Source organism: Crocuta crocuta, unplaced genomic scaffold (genome assembly GCF_008692635.1).
Source record: "Crocuta crocuta isolate KB4526 unplaced genomic scaffold, BGI_CrCroc_1.0 scaffold154, whole genome shotgun sequence".
Classification (NCBI taxonomy): Eukaryota; Metazoa; Chordata; class Mammalia; order Carnivora; family Hyaenidae; genus Crocuta; species Crocuta crocuta.
The window spans coordinates 6,947,720-6,961,750 of record NW_027530545.1 but is presented as its reverse complement, the minus strand read 5'-3'; the positions used below and the strand labels follow the sequence as shown (position 1 = coordinate 6,961,750).

Here is a 14,031-nt window from a genome sequence, read left to right as displayed (position 1 = left end):
AAACATCAAAAGTCCATTCTAGCTGGTATTATCATCTCCAGTTTACAGATGAGAAAATAAATACTCTGAAAGGCTAAACAACCTACCCAAACTTTGGCCCTCTGGTTACAAACCCTGCTCCTGGATGCCATTAAAAGAAAAAAAGAAAGAAAGAAAAAGAAAAAAGGAAAGCAGTAATAGATTTAAAAAAGAGAAAGTGAGGTGGTTCCAAGTATGACGGTTAGTTAGTTAGTTAGTTAGTTATTTCTAGTTTGTGTTTCAAAGCAAACCAGTCATGAGTGATTTTAGGATAATAATTGAGTCTGATCTCTGTAGGGTGGTTGAACAAGACGTTATGGGGAATAAATTGTTCCAAGTTCTGTGGAAGGGCATGGAAGGAAATACAGTGGATATGATTCTGATGATACAGAATTAAGAATTTGGATTTACAATTAAAATAGCAATTGTTTATTAACCATTCATTATGTCTCAAGGAGTGTGCTAAGCACTGTGTATAGATTAGCACTCACAATATTACTGTGAGATAAGGATCTTATAGATAAGGAATCGTAAGCAAAAAGAGGTCCAAGATTATATACTAAAAAGAGGTAGAACCTAGGAAGTCCAGAACCATCTACAGTGCCTGTTTTTGTTTTTCCTTGTTACCAATTAAAGTAACAATATTCAGACACCTGCTATGTGCTGGCTGCCAGCAGGTGTTTGTCTGGTGCAACACTTTTTTTCTAAAAACTCACACTATATAGCTGTATAATAAAACAGTTCATATGCAATGACACTTAAGAATTTATAAATGCTGGGGGCACCTGGGTGGCTCTGACAGCTAAGCATCTGACTCTTGATTTTGGCTCAGGTCATGATCTCATGGTTCACACGATCAGGCCCCAGCATTGGGCTTTGCACGGACAGTGCGAAGCCTACTTGGGATTCTCTCTCTCCCTCTCTCTGCCCCTCCTCCTTCTCAAAAAAATAAATAAATACTTTTTTAAAAAAGAATTTATAAACACCTACTAAGTTCAGCAGATCACTGTTAATTGTAATCTTAGGCCATTTTTTGTTTTGTTTTCTATTTATCAAAATCGTACATGGACATAGTTTTTAAAAAATCAAGGAGTCCTGTGAGACTTAAAAAAAAAAACAGAGGCGGTCCCTTGCTCTGCAGTTTCTTCCACCAATTTTCTAATTCCCAGAAGCAATCATTTTCAGTTTATTTTTAGCTGTGTCTTTTTGAATTTATGAAAAAGAACCTCTCTAAATAGTATGATTATACTTTTACTTCTTGATTTTTTTTCAGCTTTGCATATAATCTATTAATTTCCCACTATGGAAGCAGTAGACTTAAGTTTCTTTTATGTCTCCCACCCCATCATTACAAATACATCATCTTCTCAGTATAGTTATATCATGATTTTGATGCTTAATATTTCATTAAAAACATTTTCAACTATATAAGCTTAATTCATGGCTGAACCACATCGTGTTTCCAATTCTCTGTTTTCCCTAAAATTGATGATTTTCTTGTTTTTCATTTTCTTGGTCTTCTCTACTTGTTTCTGATTCAGCTGTAACCTCTGTCCCACATGGTACGGATTACTTTTCACTATCACCTTGGGGCTTCTTGTGTCCCTGTTTGGAGTTGAAATTCCTGTTTTTAATGTCTTTTCCTTCTTCATTCACTCTCTCATTTTGAAGGTGCACATCTACCAATAGCTTTGATCTTGCCTGTCTGAAAATGTCTTTCTGCTTTACTGATATTTGATTGATACTGTAGCTAAATACAGAATTCTGGTTTGGAATTTATTTTCTCTCAGAATTTGTATGGCCTATCTCTATTGTCTTCTAGTTTCAGTGTTTAAAAGCTGAGAGACATTCTACTTTCTGTTTTATATACTTTCCTTTCCAGGAGCTTTTATACAATTTTCTGTCTATCACAAAGTTCTGAAATTTTGTTATGATGTAACCTTTTGGAGATCTATTTTCACTCATTTGGCTAGGCACTCAGTGACCCCTTTTAAACTAGAAATTCATGTTCTTTAGTTCAGAAAATTTTTCATAAGCTATTTCTTTGGTGATTTTTGTTCTCGATTTTCTTTTCTCTTTTTCTGTTATTTGGATGTGAACCTCCTAGACTGATCTTCTAATTTTTATATCCTTTCTCTCCTGTGTTCTTTCTCTTACTCTCTTTACTTGCTGGAAGATTTTCCAATCTTTATTTTGAGGCTTCCATTTCTATGATAATTTTGTTTCCCAGCAGCACTTTCTTATTTCCTGGATTTGTTTTCTTTTTTATAAAGCAGTGTGTTTGGGGGGCATCTGGGTAGCTCAGCCAGTTAAGTATCTGGCTTTCAGTTTCAGCTCAGGTCATAATTTCACGGTTCATGGGTTTGAGCCCCCACAGTGGGCTCTGTGCTGACAGTGGGTAGACTGCTTAGAATTCTCTCTCTCCTTCTCTCTCTGCCCCTGCCCCGCTCTCTCCCTCACTTGCTCTCTCTCAAAATAAGTAAATAAACTTTAAAAATAAATCAATAAAGCAATGTGTTTTTGCTTCATGGATGCAGGTCTTCTCTTACCTCTTCAAAGATAGGTTTTGGTTTTTTTTTAATTCTCTTCTCCTGAACAGTTCTATTTTTTGTTTGTTTTGGTTTTGGTTTTGTTTTGTTTTAATCTCCATTTTTCATTTTAGGAGCTTTCCCTGATGTCTAGCAGTCATTGGCTGCCCCAGTTCATATTTCAGATAGTAAGATAGGGGGATGCCAGGATAACACATAATTGGAGCTTAATGACTATGCATTCCCTAGATCTGAATATGCTTCTTTGTTCAGGAACCTCCAAGATCATGTCATTGAATATCATTTTTTATTCCAGTTGTATTTACCAAAGGAGAATCTTCCATTCTCTGGCTTTATGATGGGCTACTAGCATTCTGCAAACCCAGTAGAAGAGGACTTGGGAGTCTTAATATTTATCATATAAAATTTCATTCAGTTCTGTTTTCGACAGAGTACTCTGCCCTCCAGAATTCTTCAAAATTTCCCAGTTTTGAGAATCTTCTGTTTAACACACTCCATAGAGTAAGCATTTAGTCTTCTTCCAGGATGAGAGAGGGAGGTGTTCTTGTCCAGTTGTGAATGGTAAAGAGACAATGAAAGAGACTAATTCTTAAATAGGTTTCTAACCAGGTTTGCTCTTACTTAACTCTCTTCCACAAGTTTGGGTGCCACAAGATCCAAAGATTTCATGGAAACTGTAGTACAAATGAAATTGCTACTTGCCTTTAAATTCTACTGGTTTAGGATTCAACTTGTTTGAATCTGCTGTCAGTTAGCTACCATCCTTCCGTCTTCTAGCTTCCGAATTTTCATTACTGTCATTCATCTCTCACTCTCCTTTTCTTCCTTCATTTATGCTTTTTAATAAAAATTTTAATATTAAATTGCATTTTAGTATGGTTTTGAAAAGGAATGAAGTTAAATATGTATGTTTGATCTACCTCTTTAATCAGAAGTCAATATTGTTGATTTTATTATCCACTGAGTAGTCTCTTTTTAACATTTGTTAGATTTAAGATAAGTACTTTTTTTAAAAAAGATAATATCTATTTGGGGGGAAAGGGAAATAACTATATCTAATCCTTACACTCAGTCTTAGAGTAGATTTGAAAGGAGTGCTTTTTATGTTTATATTTTATATTTAAGTGCTTTTATTATGACAGAGACCTGCTTCCTTCATGGCATGTGGGAATGTTTATTACTCCATCAACCTGAAAACAATAACTAGGAGCCTTATTTTACAGAGCTCAATCTTGTATATTAAGGACATATAAGAAGATGATCAAATTCTCCACATCAAAATCTGGGCAACATCGTTTAAACTTTAGAGAAATTAAGTCCACCAACCATGGGTCAAACGGTGTGTTATTCTTAATGTATGAATAAATTTGATTGTCACACATTGTTTTGAAAATATTTATTGTGTTTATTGGATAGGTTTGTGTTGAGATTATGGAGAAGGAATCGATTTATTTTTGCTGAGGTATAAATACACACAGTGTTATATTGGTTTCAGGTGTACAAGCTACTGATTCTGCAATTCTGTATATATTCAGCACTCATCACAATAAGTGTTGTCATTATCTGTCATATATATATGTTATTACAATATCATTGGCTGTATTTTCTATGTTGTCATACTGTTTTATAACTAAAGATCAAAGAAGTTAAGATATTTCCCCAAATTTATACAGCTAGTGGGCAACAAAGGTAGGATTTGAATCCAAGATTCACTTATTTCAAAGCTAATGCTCACTGGAAGTGAGTGTGTATACAAAATCTGGAACTCTGGACTGCGTTAAAGGTCCCCAGAACTTGGGAAGAAGTTAAAGAAAAGTTACCATCAGAAATCATAATCAGAAAATTACACCATTCATTATTTGTACATTTTTATGCAACCATTTCATTCAGTCTTTATAACAGCCCTGTAAGCTGTCCATGTGGATTTAAATTTTGTAGTTGTTAATTTCAAGTATGTAAAATATAGTTTGCTTATATCTAAAAATTGATTTATCTCACAAACCCCTTTTCCTGGCACCACCCACCAAGACCATTTCCACAGACAAAGGAAAAATTAATCTTACCAATTGGTAGTTGGTTGGTTACTTGTGAAGTAAAATTGAATCAGTTTAGGCTTTAAGCCAAGATTTTTAACCTTAGTTTAGGATTTTTCTCCTTACCTTCTACTCTTCTCCAGGTTCCTGGGAGACTCATATCATCCTGGCATCAATGGATGAATATGGGTTTCCATACTCCTTTCTCTCTGCTTGCTTGTCTCCACTGAGTTCTTGCTTCACCCTTGACATTTTGGCACCATGTATCAGCATCCACGAAGACCTAATTCTTCTTGCTTGGTCTCTGGACTTCATATACAGGATCTACAGCCATAATTATTGCTACGGTCTCCAGTTGTAAGCACCGTGCACTCTTTGCTCTGTTTCTTCAAACCCCAGTCTCCTTTATGTCTGACAACTCAGTCTTAGCCTCCTTTGCACACCCCTCATGGCAGAGGCTTCGGTAGCTTTTCAGATGCTCTGCCACAATACACTGGCATGCTTAGAATCCAAAGAAGTCTTCAGGCAAATCCTCCCAGGTACATTCCTTAGTTATTAGCTTCAGTACTCTACACTTAGACGTCTATCTCAATGCTCTTTTTCTCCCAGTGGCCACTATCTTATTTCCTTTGCATAAGAAAACATATGTTACTGTATTTTTGCCTACTCTATAGTTATTATAATATAGCTTTATAATAACAATGTAAAATAAAAAATAACAATATAAAATAATAACCCTATAGGAACCAAAATGATCAATGACAAACATACTATGAAGAAAACAAGCTGTAGAAGAGTGTATAACCTGCTCGGTTTCTGTAAATACAGTTGCAGATATGCAATGTATTAAACATTTCTGGAAGAATACATGAACCTGTTAACAGAGGTTGCCTCTGAGGAAGGAAAACAGTCTTGTCTTGGGGATAGAACTGGAAGAGAAATTGTCATTGCCCCTGTATCTTTCAAATTGTACATCATGAAAATAACCTATTAAGAAATAAGTAAAAGTTTATTATAAAACATTTATAATTTGGCTTTTTCAACCTCCCAGGCTTCAGATAATTTGATTCTCAGCCACAGGCAGAAAGTAGCTCTTTTGGCAAAGCTATCTGTTTTTTCCCCTTCTCTACTTCCTGATGTGCCTCTCTTTCTTGTAGAACCTTACTAAAGGCAGCATGAAGCAGCAGCAACTGCTCCAACATTATGAAATTTTCCCTTCCATTAGCAAGGGGAATACTTCAGTAGGAAGATGACCTGAGTCTCAAATATAACAGATAGACAGTTTAGCTACATATATTCATTTGCTAACTTGCCAGAATGAGTTCACCTGACCTCTTTGGCTAAGCCATATCTATATTTTAGGATTTGTTACTTGCAGGAATTTTTGTCATCTTCAGGCCTATCACACTGAATGGGTATTTAACACATCGTGATGAATGTAATGAATTAATGAATGATTTTATCTGCAGGTGCAAACCACCTAAGTCAATTTTAAAGTTATTAACTGATAGAGATTTTTGAAGTCTGCAGTTTAGATTTCCCAACTGTCTAGTAATTATAGCTGTCTTTTTTCTCCAATCCAAGATGCAGTTAAGGATCATGCATTATATTCCCTTGTCATATCCACTTAATCTCCTTTAATCTAGAAAAATTTCCCAGCCTCTGTATGTCATGTCATTGTTATTTTTTAAGTCTGGCCAGTGTTTGCAAGATGTTGTTTAATTTAGATTTTTTCTAAAACTTTCTTTTATTATTAGATTCAGATTAAATATTCTTGGCAAAAATACTTCATTGGTAATGCTGTGCCTTCTCAAGGTATCATACTAAGAGTAAGAGGAAATTGGTTTTCCTACCAATGTTTCTACAGTAACACTGTAGAAAAGCATATCATACTACTATGGCTTAATGAAAGGCCCAATATGAGTTTTTAATTCTCCTTGCTTTAATTTTATACTAATCAGGTAATGTCTAAGTGGTTCAATACTTATAGAGACCAGATATTAGTACATAGTATTTTATTCAATGGATATCACTTTTGGGGAGAAGAAAAAAAAAAGACTCCCTTTTAAATTGATCAGTTTTTTGTGAGTTTGTATCAGTTTAAGGAGTTGATAAAATCAAGTTTCTGGTATGAAAGCTGAGGGTTAGGTTTTAATAATAACAATACCTCACAGGACTGAGATGAGAATTACTTGAGATGTTAACAGAAGTAAAATATCACTGATAGTAATGTGCTCTGTGAAGGGTCTCTATTAATACAATCAATCCCACTCAGGTATTTATTTTAGAAACCACATATGTAGTAGCAGTCTGGTACTGTTATGAGTACTTTATGAATATTAATCTTTATAGCTGATTATATCACTATCCCCATTTACAGATGAGGAAGCTGAGGCACGGAGAAGATAAATAACTTTTCAAGGTCATAAAGAAACTAAGGGGTAATATTCCCAACTGTTTACCTGTGAGATCACACCTGGAAACAGGCAGCCTCTATAGCTTCAAGCCATACTTAAGGGTGATTTTCCTTCAACTGCTCCTTTAAATAAATGTGTGTATTTATGTTATTTCTGTTACAGAGAGAAGAGGTACTCCCTTATAGGGACTCATAAAGGCATAAAGCATCTAGAGATTTACTGCCTCCATTACGCTGCTGGCTCTCACAGCACTTGTTATGTTTTTATCAGTTTCTCTCCAGAAGGTAGGAATTGTGTTTTCTCTGTATGAATTCTTTATATAACTATAGTTTTCTTGACTCTGAACTTAATTTTTGTTAAATATGAAAAACATCTGACACCTAAAGAATAATATGCAATGTGTCTCCAAATAGTTAAGGTGTATAAATGCGTTGCCTTTAAAAAATATTTCTATTATAAAATTAATAGATGTTCATTAAAAAAACATAAGACAATACAGAAAAGTATAGTAACCTTCCACCTTGTAATAAGTACTCTTTATATTTTGTTGTATGTCTTTCTGAATTCATTGATATATTTGTAAATAATGTATAATATATGGATCTATACAATATTATGACTAGGATTGGTAATCATAGGATATAAATGTTCTTTGGCTAGATTGCTTCTTTACTTACTTTACAAATATTGCCTTATTTGTCATGTTAGCAAATATCTGCATTCCCATTATTAGTGGTTATATAATATTCTAGTTTAATAACATAACTAAATTATGTGACCACTTTCCAATTATTGAGTATATGGGATCTTTCCAGTTTTTATCCTGTGTTAAACATGACTTCAGTAAACATTCTTGTACATACATGTTGGCATTTGTGTCTAGTGATTTTTTAGGAGAGTTTCCAAAAGTAAGTGTTGCAGACCCTTAGTTCCTAAGCATGCTTGCTGATAAGAGGGTTCCGTGGCCTGTCACATAAACAACCGCTGTCTATATTATTCACCATCTTGGAAAATACCGATGTATAGTAGTAACAAAGGTCTTAGAAATCAAACTTATTTGACTATAGAATGCTTTCTTAAAATAACATCAGCCTGCAGGATGTTGATACAGTTGGAGAAATTGTATGGGCCTTGGGGGCAATGTGAGAAATTGGTATGCTTTCCACTCTGTTTTGCTGTGAGCCTAAAACTTCTCTGAAAAATACAATTTATTAAAAAAAAAAAGGGAAAGACGAGTTTTTAAATGCCATTGTATACATTTACATTTAAAATTAATTTTAGACTTTTACATACACATGCACAAAATAACATCAGAACATATCAACATCCCACTGAACACTTTGGAAAATGCTAGCTTATGGCATATTCTTTAAAATGAAATTGTTAGATCAAGGGGCAAATATATGGAAAGGCTCTCCCAATTTGCATCTCCAACCAACAGTGCACCAGAGTGCTACTTTCTCCATAGTTTTGTCATGGATATTATAACAGAGTTTGTTTTCAAGTAAATCTGAAATGAGAAGAGTATATGGCATTCTAATTTTCATTGATTTGATTACTAGTAAAATGTATATCTTTGCATATTTTTCTCTTTTATATTTCTTTTATGCCTGTGTCACTTATGCCACATTCCAATTTTTTTCTTGGTGGTCTTTGGGTTTTTTTTCTTTATTGATAAGAATGACTACACATATTAAGAATATTAGTACTATAAATCATATGTGATACAATTATGTTTTCCTAGTTTTTCATTTAATATTTTTATATGATGCTTTGTTTTTATTTTGTGTACTTCGTTTCTGCATATAAGGTTAGCATTTTTGAAGAAAACTTAACATCTGCCTCTCCAAAAACATAACAAGTTTTTTTTTATTCTTGGATTAGATAGAACACAAAATTTTGTGTTTTATATGTAATTAATATCTGATTCACTTTTAAGGTATCAGTTCAGAAGAAAGCAGTACCTTCTTAAGGACTTCTGTGGGGTTTGATAGTGAATATAGCACTTCCTCAGAGGAAATTAGGAAAATACCCCATGATTCCTAAGGCTAGTAAGGATACAGAATATCATCAGATGTGGTTCTTATTCAAAGAAGAAAGAAAAATATTCTCAACTAGGTAAAGAATTGTCCATGCACATTAAAAACAGAGAAGGAAAATAAGTCTGAACCTTAGCCATAGCTAAATAGAATTATGTAAGTTTTTATAGTTAAGAAGGATCTTTGGATTAATATTGTCAGATTATTTCATTTTATAGAGGAGAAAACAAAAGAAAAGAGAGTTTAACGCAAGTTTGTCCAAAGTACGCAAATGGGTTTTTTTGTTGTTGTTTTCTCAGAAGACCTTTAAGAAGTAAAGAAAAGGTTCTAAAAAGTTTTCATTATTAACAATAACTAACATTTATGAGTACTTACTATGTACCAGACAATCTACTAAATACTTTAAGTCATTTGTCTCACTTATACTCACAATATACTTTGAAGTAAGAACTATTATCATCCCCTTTATAGAGATAAGGAATCTGACTCTAGTCCAGGCAGTCTGAGACTTAACAGCCCTCACTCTTAATTGCTGTTTTTAAGAGACGAGACTCTTAAGTGTTATAATCAGTAAGAAAATATATGCCACTATTAAATAAAGTAGACAGATAGTGGAAGAACAGAGAGGATTGCAATGGTCAATCTTAGAAATAAGCAAGAGTGGAACATTTTGGCAGAATAGGTAGCAAGAAATATTTTTTACATTGTAAGTAAAAAAAAAAAAGTGAAAGCTCTAATTAAAGAAATTTGTGGTATGACTTCACTCTAGCTTATTCCCTGGTTTTCAGAGACTGTTGCATCCTTCACTTCATCTTTACATTTATAAAAATTATTTTGGTTTTTCAAATTAAATATGGCTATGAGAACTATATTACAAAATTCTAAATTTACAGAGCTTTTCCCCATTATCACTGCTTTTCATAATCCCTTTAAGGACTTTACATTTTTAGTTGCATGTATTATGCAATGTAGTCCTTAGGCATTTTTGCTATTAAAATACCTTTTTTTATAAATTAGTAAAGAAAGCAACACTCAAAACAGATGGACTATTACTCTAGGTTTTAGTGATTGCTATAGTTGATATCTAAAGGTAGACATGAATTAAACAAAAAATGAAATCATGAAAGAAGAAAAGATTTTCAAAAAATGAATTTGCAAGTTTAGTTCTAAATAGCAATCACAATTTTAGCTCAAGGCTTTTTTGGGGGATCGTGAATAATGATTAGGTGAGATTATAGGCCCCAGGCAAAGCCTCGGGACTTGAGTCCTCCTAGCCAGTCATTTATCCTAAAAAAAATGGTCTTCAGGCTGTGCAGAGTGTTGGTTGAAATACCAGAGGGAATCAAACCTGAGTCTGTCATTTTATCCCAAGGGTCATATCAGGAGTCTGATGCTTAGATGGTGAGATAAATGTTTACCAAAATGAAAACCCTTGATAGGCTTTTCAGTTACTGTTGATTTATTTTATTTTTACTGCTTTGGGGTATGTATTTTTATTTATCTGCAGAAGGAATTATGTATAAAAAATTATAACTCTAAGAAACTAATATCAAAATTGAAAATTGTGCTCAACTCTGTATAGCATCTATTTGAGGGAAATAGGTAAGATTTTTTTTTAAGATAATAAATTCAACCTCTCATTTTTATTAGATTTTCATGGCAATTTATGTTTGAGAGAATTCTGATTTACTATACTTTGCTAAAAGTGTTCTTCTAGCCTGATATTATCATGTAAAATTATGAGTTGGTGGGTGTGAATATTTTCAAGTCTTGAATTCATAGATAATTATGTATTTTCAGTTACCAAAACTTCAGTTCTCTTCTGTCTTTACAGCTATTTGCTCTTTTTCCTAAAACTTCATGAGTTGAGTTGTTAAAATGGCATTCACAACTTTTTAAAATGTATTTACATAAGAGATAGTAAAAGTGAGAGAATTAACAAAGCAAAATATTTATCTAATTCACCCAATAAATGAAATAATAATGATGATAATAGTAATTAAATAGTAGTGTAGTAGTAATTATCTAATAACATGAAGAATTGCTATGCTTTAAATAGGCTTCACTGTGTGTCAGGTACTGTTCTAACTCATTCTAACTTATAACTCTCATTATTATTCCTATTTTTAAAATTAAGAAACCAAGTCAATATGAGATTAAGCAGTAGTAAATCTGGGATCAGAAAATTGAACAAGGACTTGAGAGCCACAGTAAAAAAATTCTGAGTCCTGAGGCGCCTGGGTGACTCATTCAGTTAAGCGTCCGGCTTCGGCTCAGGTCATGATCTCACAGTTCGTGAGTTCAAGCCCCATGTTGGGCTCTGTGCTGACAGGTAGCTCAGAGCCTGGAGCCTGTTTCAGATTCTGTATCTCCCTCTCTCTTTGACCTTCCCCTGCTCATGCTGTCTGTCTCTCTCTCTCAGAAATAAATAAAACATTAAAAAAAATTTTTTTTTTTAATTCTGAGTCCTTCGGAGTCTCATATCACTGAATACAAGGCTTGGTCCTGGGGATATAGCGGTACACGAGGTAGACACAGTTCCTGATTTCATTAAATGTAAATTTTCACAATTATTTATTTTGTTTCCATATTATGAGGTGATGGGAGAATATATATAGGGACCTCATATTGTCTGGGAGAATCAGGCAGAGTCCCTGAAGAAGGAGTGTTTCACCTGAGAGCTGAGGAATGAATAGATTCACTCGATCAGTGGAATTGGGGAATGGGAGACGGAGGGGCCACACTCTGATTTTGGTGGGCCCTAGACACGTTTGCTTTTGTGGGCCCCTTCCTACATAAATAATATTAACAATTGTGATTTGCAGTTTTACTGGTATGGAGAGAAATATGTTAAGATTATATATTAAAATATTTTCTTTGACCTAAAGGTTTTTTTTTTCTTATTTTAAAAGAAAGTGTTTTTGTGGACCCCTAAGAGTGTTATTGTGAGCCCTAGGCACTTGTACCTACTGGACTGGATGGGTAAGTCAGTCCAGGAGTAGGAATACTGGGCTGGAAACACTTCAGATGGAGGGAATCGCATACACAGAAGCTTCCTAGAAACTTCGAGGGCCTTGCCTGCTCAGGAAACTGATGTGGTTAGAACAGAGAGTGCAGGGGAGGGAGGAAGAAGGGAGGCTGGTGAGACAGGAAGGGCCCTGGAGGCCTTGTTTCAGATTTTGATATTTATCCTATAAGTAATGGAAGACCTCCAAAGGTTGTGGGTGTGTGTTGCTGGGGGGTGAAAGAGGGGGGCTTAAATCAAATTTGTATACGTGTGTAAAGCACAGTTCTGTGATCCCACTTCTCCCACTTCAGCTTCACCTGTCTTTCCACTTCTCCTTCTGATACCTTCATTTATTCAGGTAAAAGTCATTTGCTTTCACCAAAGATTTTTTATTTGTTGCTTTTAGATACCATCTATTAGCATAAATAAAAGAGACATTATACATTCACTCACTCTACCCTACCTCTACCTTTTCTCTTTCGTTTTTCAGTTAATTTTATCTTTGTGTTTGGTTTCTCTGTTGTAACTGTGGAGAATAAACTGGTACCTTTAACCATAGATGCTGCTTTGGGATTGTCCCCTGTTGTCAGACAAGGACATTAGTGCACCCACCTTCTCTGTGATTCTGTCCTCTGTTCTTTCATTTTTATAACTCTAAAATTGATGTCATTTACATCTAGTTTATAACCAAAATCAAGTATTTACATTATTGTGTGAAAAGACCCTTTGCATTTGCTTTCTCCTCCATCTGGAATATCCATTACCCAGATAGCTGCACTTCCTGGTCCTTCTCTGCCTTAAACACTCAGCCCAACTGGCAGCCACTCAGTAGGGCCATTCCCGGCATCTTATGGGAAATAACAACTCCTCTACCTGGGATTCTTTTTTTTTTTTTAAGTTTATTTGATTATTTTGAGAGACGGTGGGAGGGGAGGGACAGAGAGAGGGAGTCAGAGGATCTGGAACAGGCTCTGTGCTGACAGCAGACAGCCGGACGTGGGGCTTAAACTCACAGTGAGATCATGACTTAAGGTAAATTAGGATGTTTAACCAACTGAGCCACCCAGGTGCCCCTCTGTGTGAGATTCTTACCGTACTTTCCCTGTTAAGTTTTTCTCCACAGCACTTACTCTTAGTACAAATGATATCTCTTACTTCACTTAACTTTTGAAATTATTGTCATTCTCCCCGTTCTTAACTATAGCTTCAAGAAGGCAAGGAATAGCATCTACTTTAGCTAATTTGTTTGATATTTTTGTCTATTGTTTTCACCCTCACTATATTCCTGATAGATAAAACAGTACCTGATACAGAATCATTTTAATTTAGTGACTGATTATAGTCCCAAGTAGTCATCTTTCATTATATGTGCCATTTTTCAATTTTCTTAAAATTTGTAATTTCCTTTTATGTTTTTCTTACATTAGTTTTATTTATCACATTGCCAGTTCTTTCTGACTCTCCATACAACATGCTGGTGATCTCTCTCTCTCTCTGGTTTTGTTCTTTTCCCTGGGAATTGCTCTCCTGGAGCCTTATTATATCCTCTGGCTACACAGCTGTCATCCTCGGGCTTCTCCTTCCTGCCCTTTTCATTGGCACTATGACAGACAGCCCACATTTTTATCTTTTTCCTTGTACATCATCCTTTAATGAAGCGTATCCCTCAGCAACTTTCTGTGAAAAAATATTTGAATGATAAATTTTTTGAACTTTCAGATATTTAAAATGTTTTTTATTTTATGCTCACTAGAGGTGTATTGAGCTCCTGACATCAGAAGGTACAGGCCTGGGGGCCAGCCTCACTGGGGCAAAGGGGAGAGGTGGGTGGGTATTCGTCGGCATTAGAAAGGAAGAAAACACAATTAAAAGGTACCACATTTTGGGTGCCTGGGTGGCCCAGTCAGTTAAGCATCAGACTTCTGCTCAGGTCATGATGTCGTGGTTGGTGAGTGTGAGCCCCAGGTC

The 14,031-nt window shown here is 34.9% G+C and overlaps 1 protein-coding gene across 5 annotated transcripts in view; it reads left to right on the top strand.

The window, feature by feature from the left end:
- Window positions 1–14,031, top strand: part of MBD5 (methyl-CpG binding domain protein 5) — a 430,738-nt gene that overhangs the window by 283,296 nt on the left and 133,411 nt on the right. For all 5 annotated transcript variants that reach the window (XM_077767790.1, XM_077767788.1, XM_077767791.1 and 2 more), the window contains one exon: window positions 7,180–7,301. The gene's annotated coding sequence lies outside the window, so the exon portion shown is untranslated. The remainder of the gene's footprint in view (window positions 1–7,179; window positions 7,302–14,031) is intronic.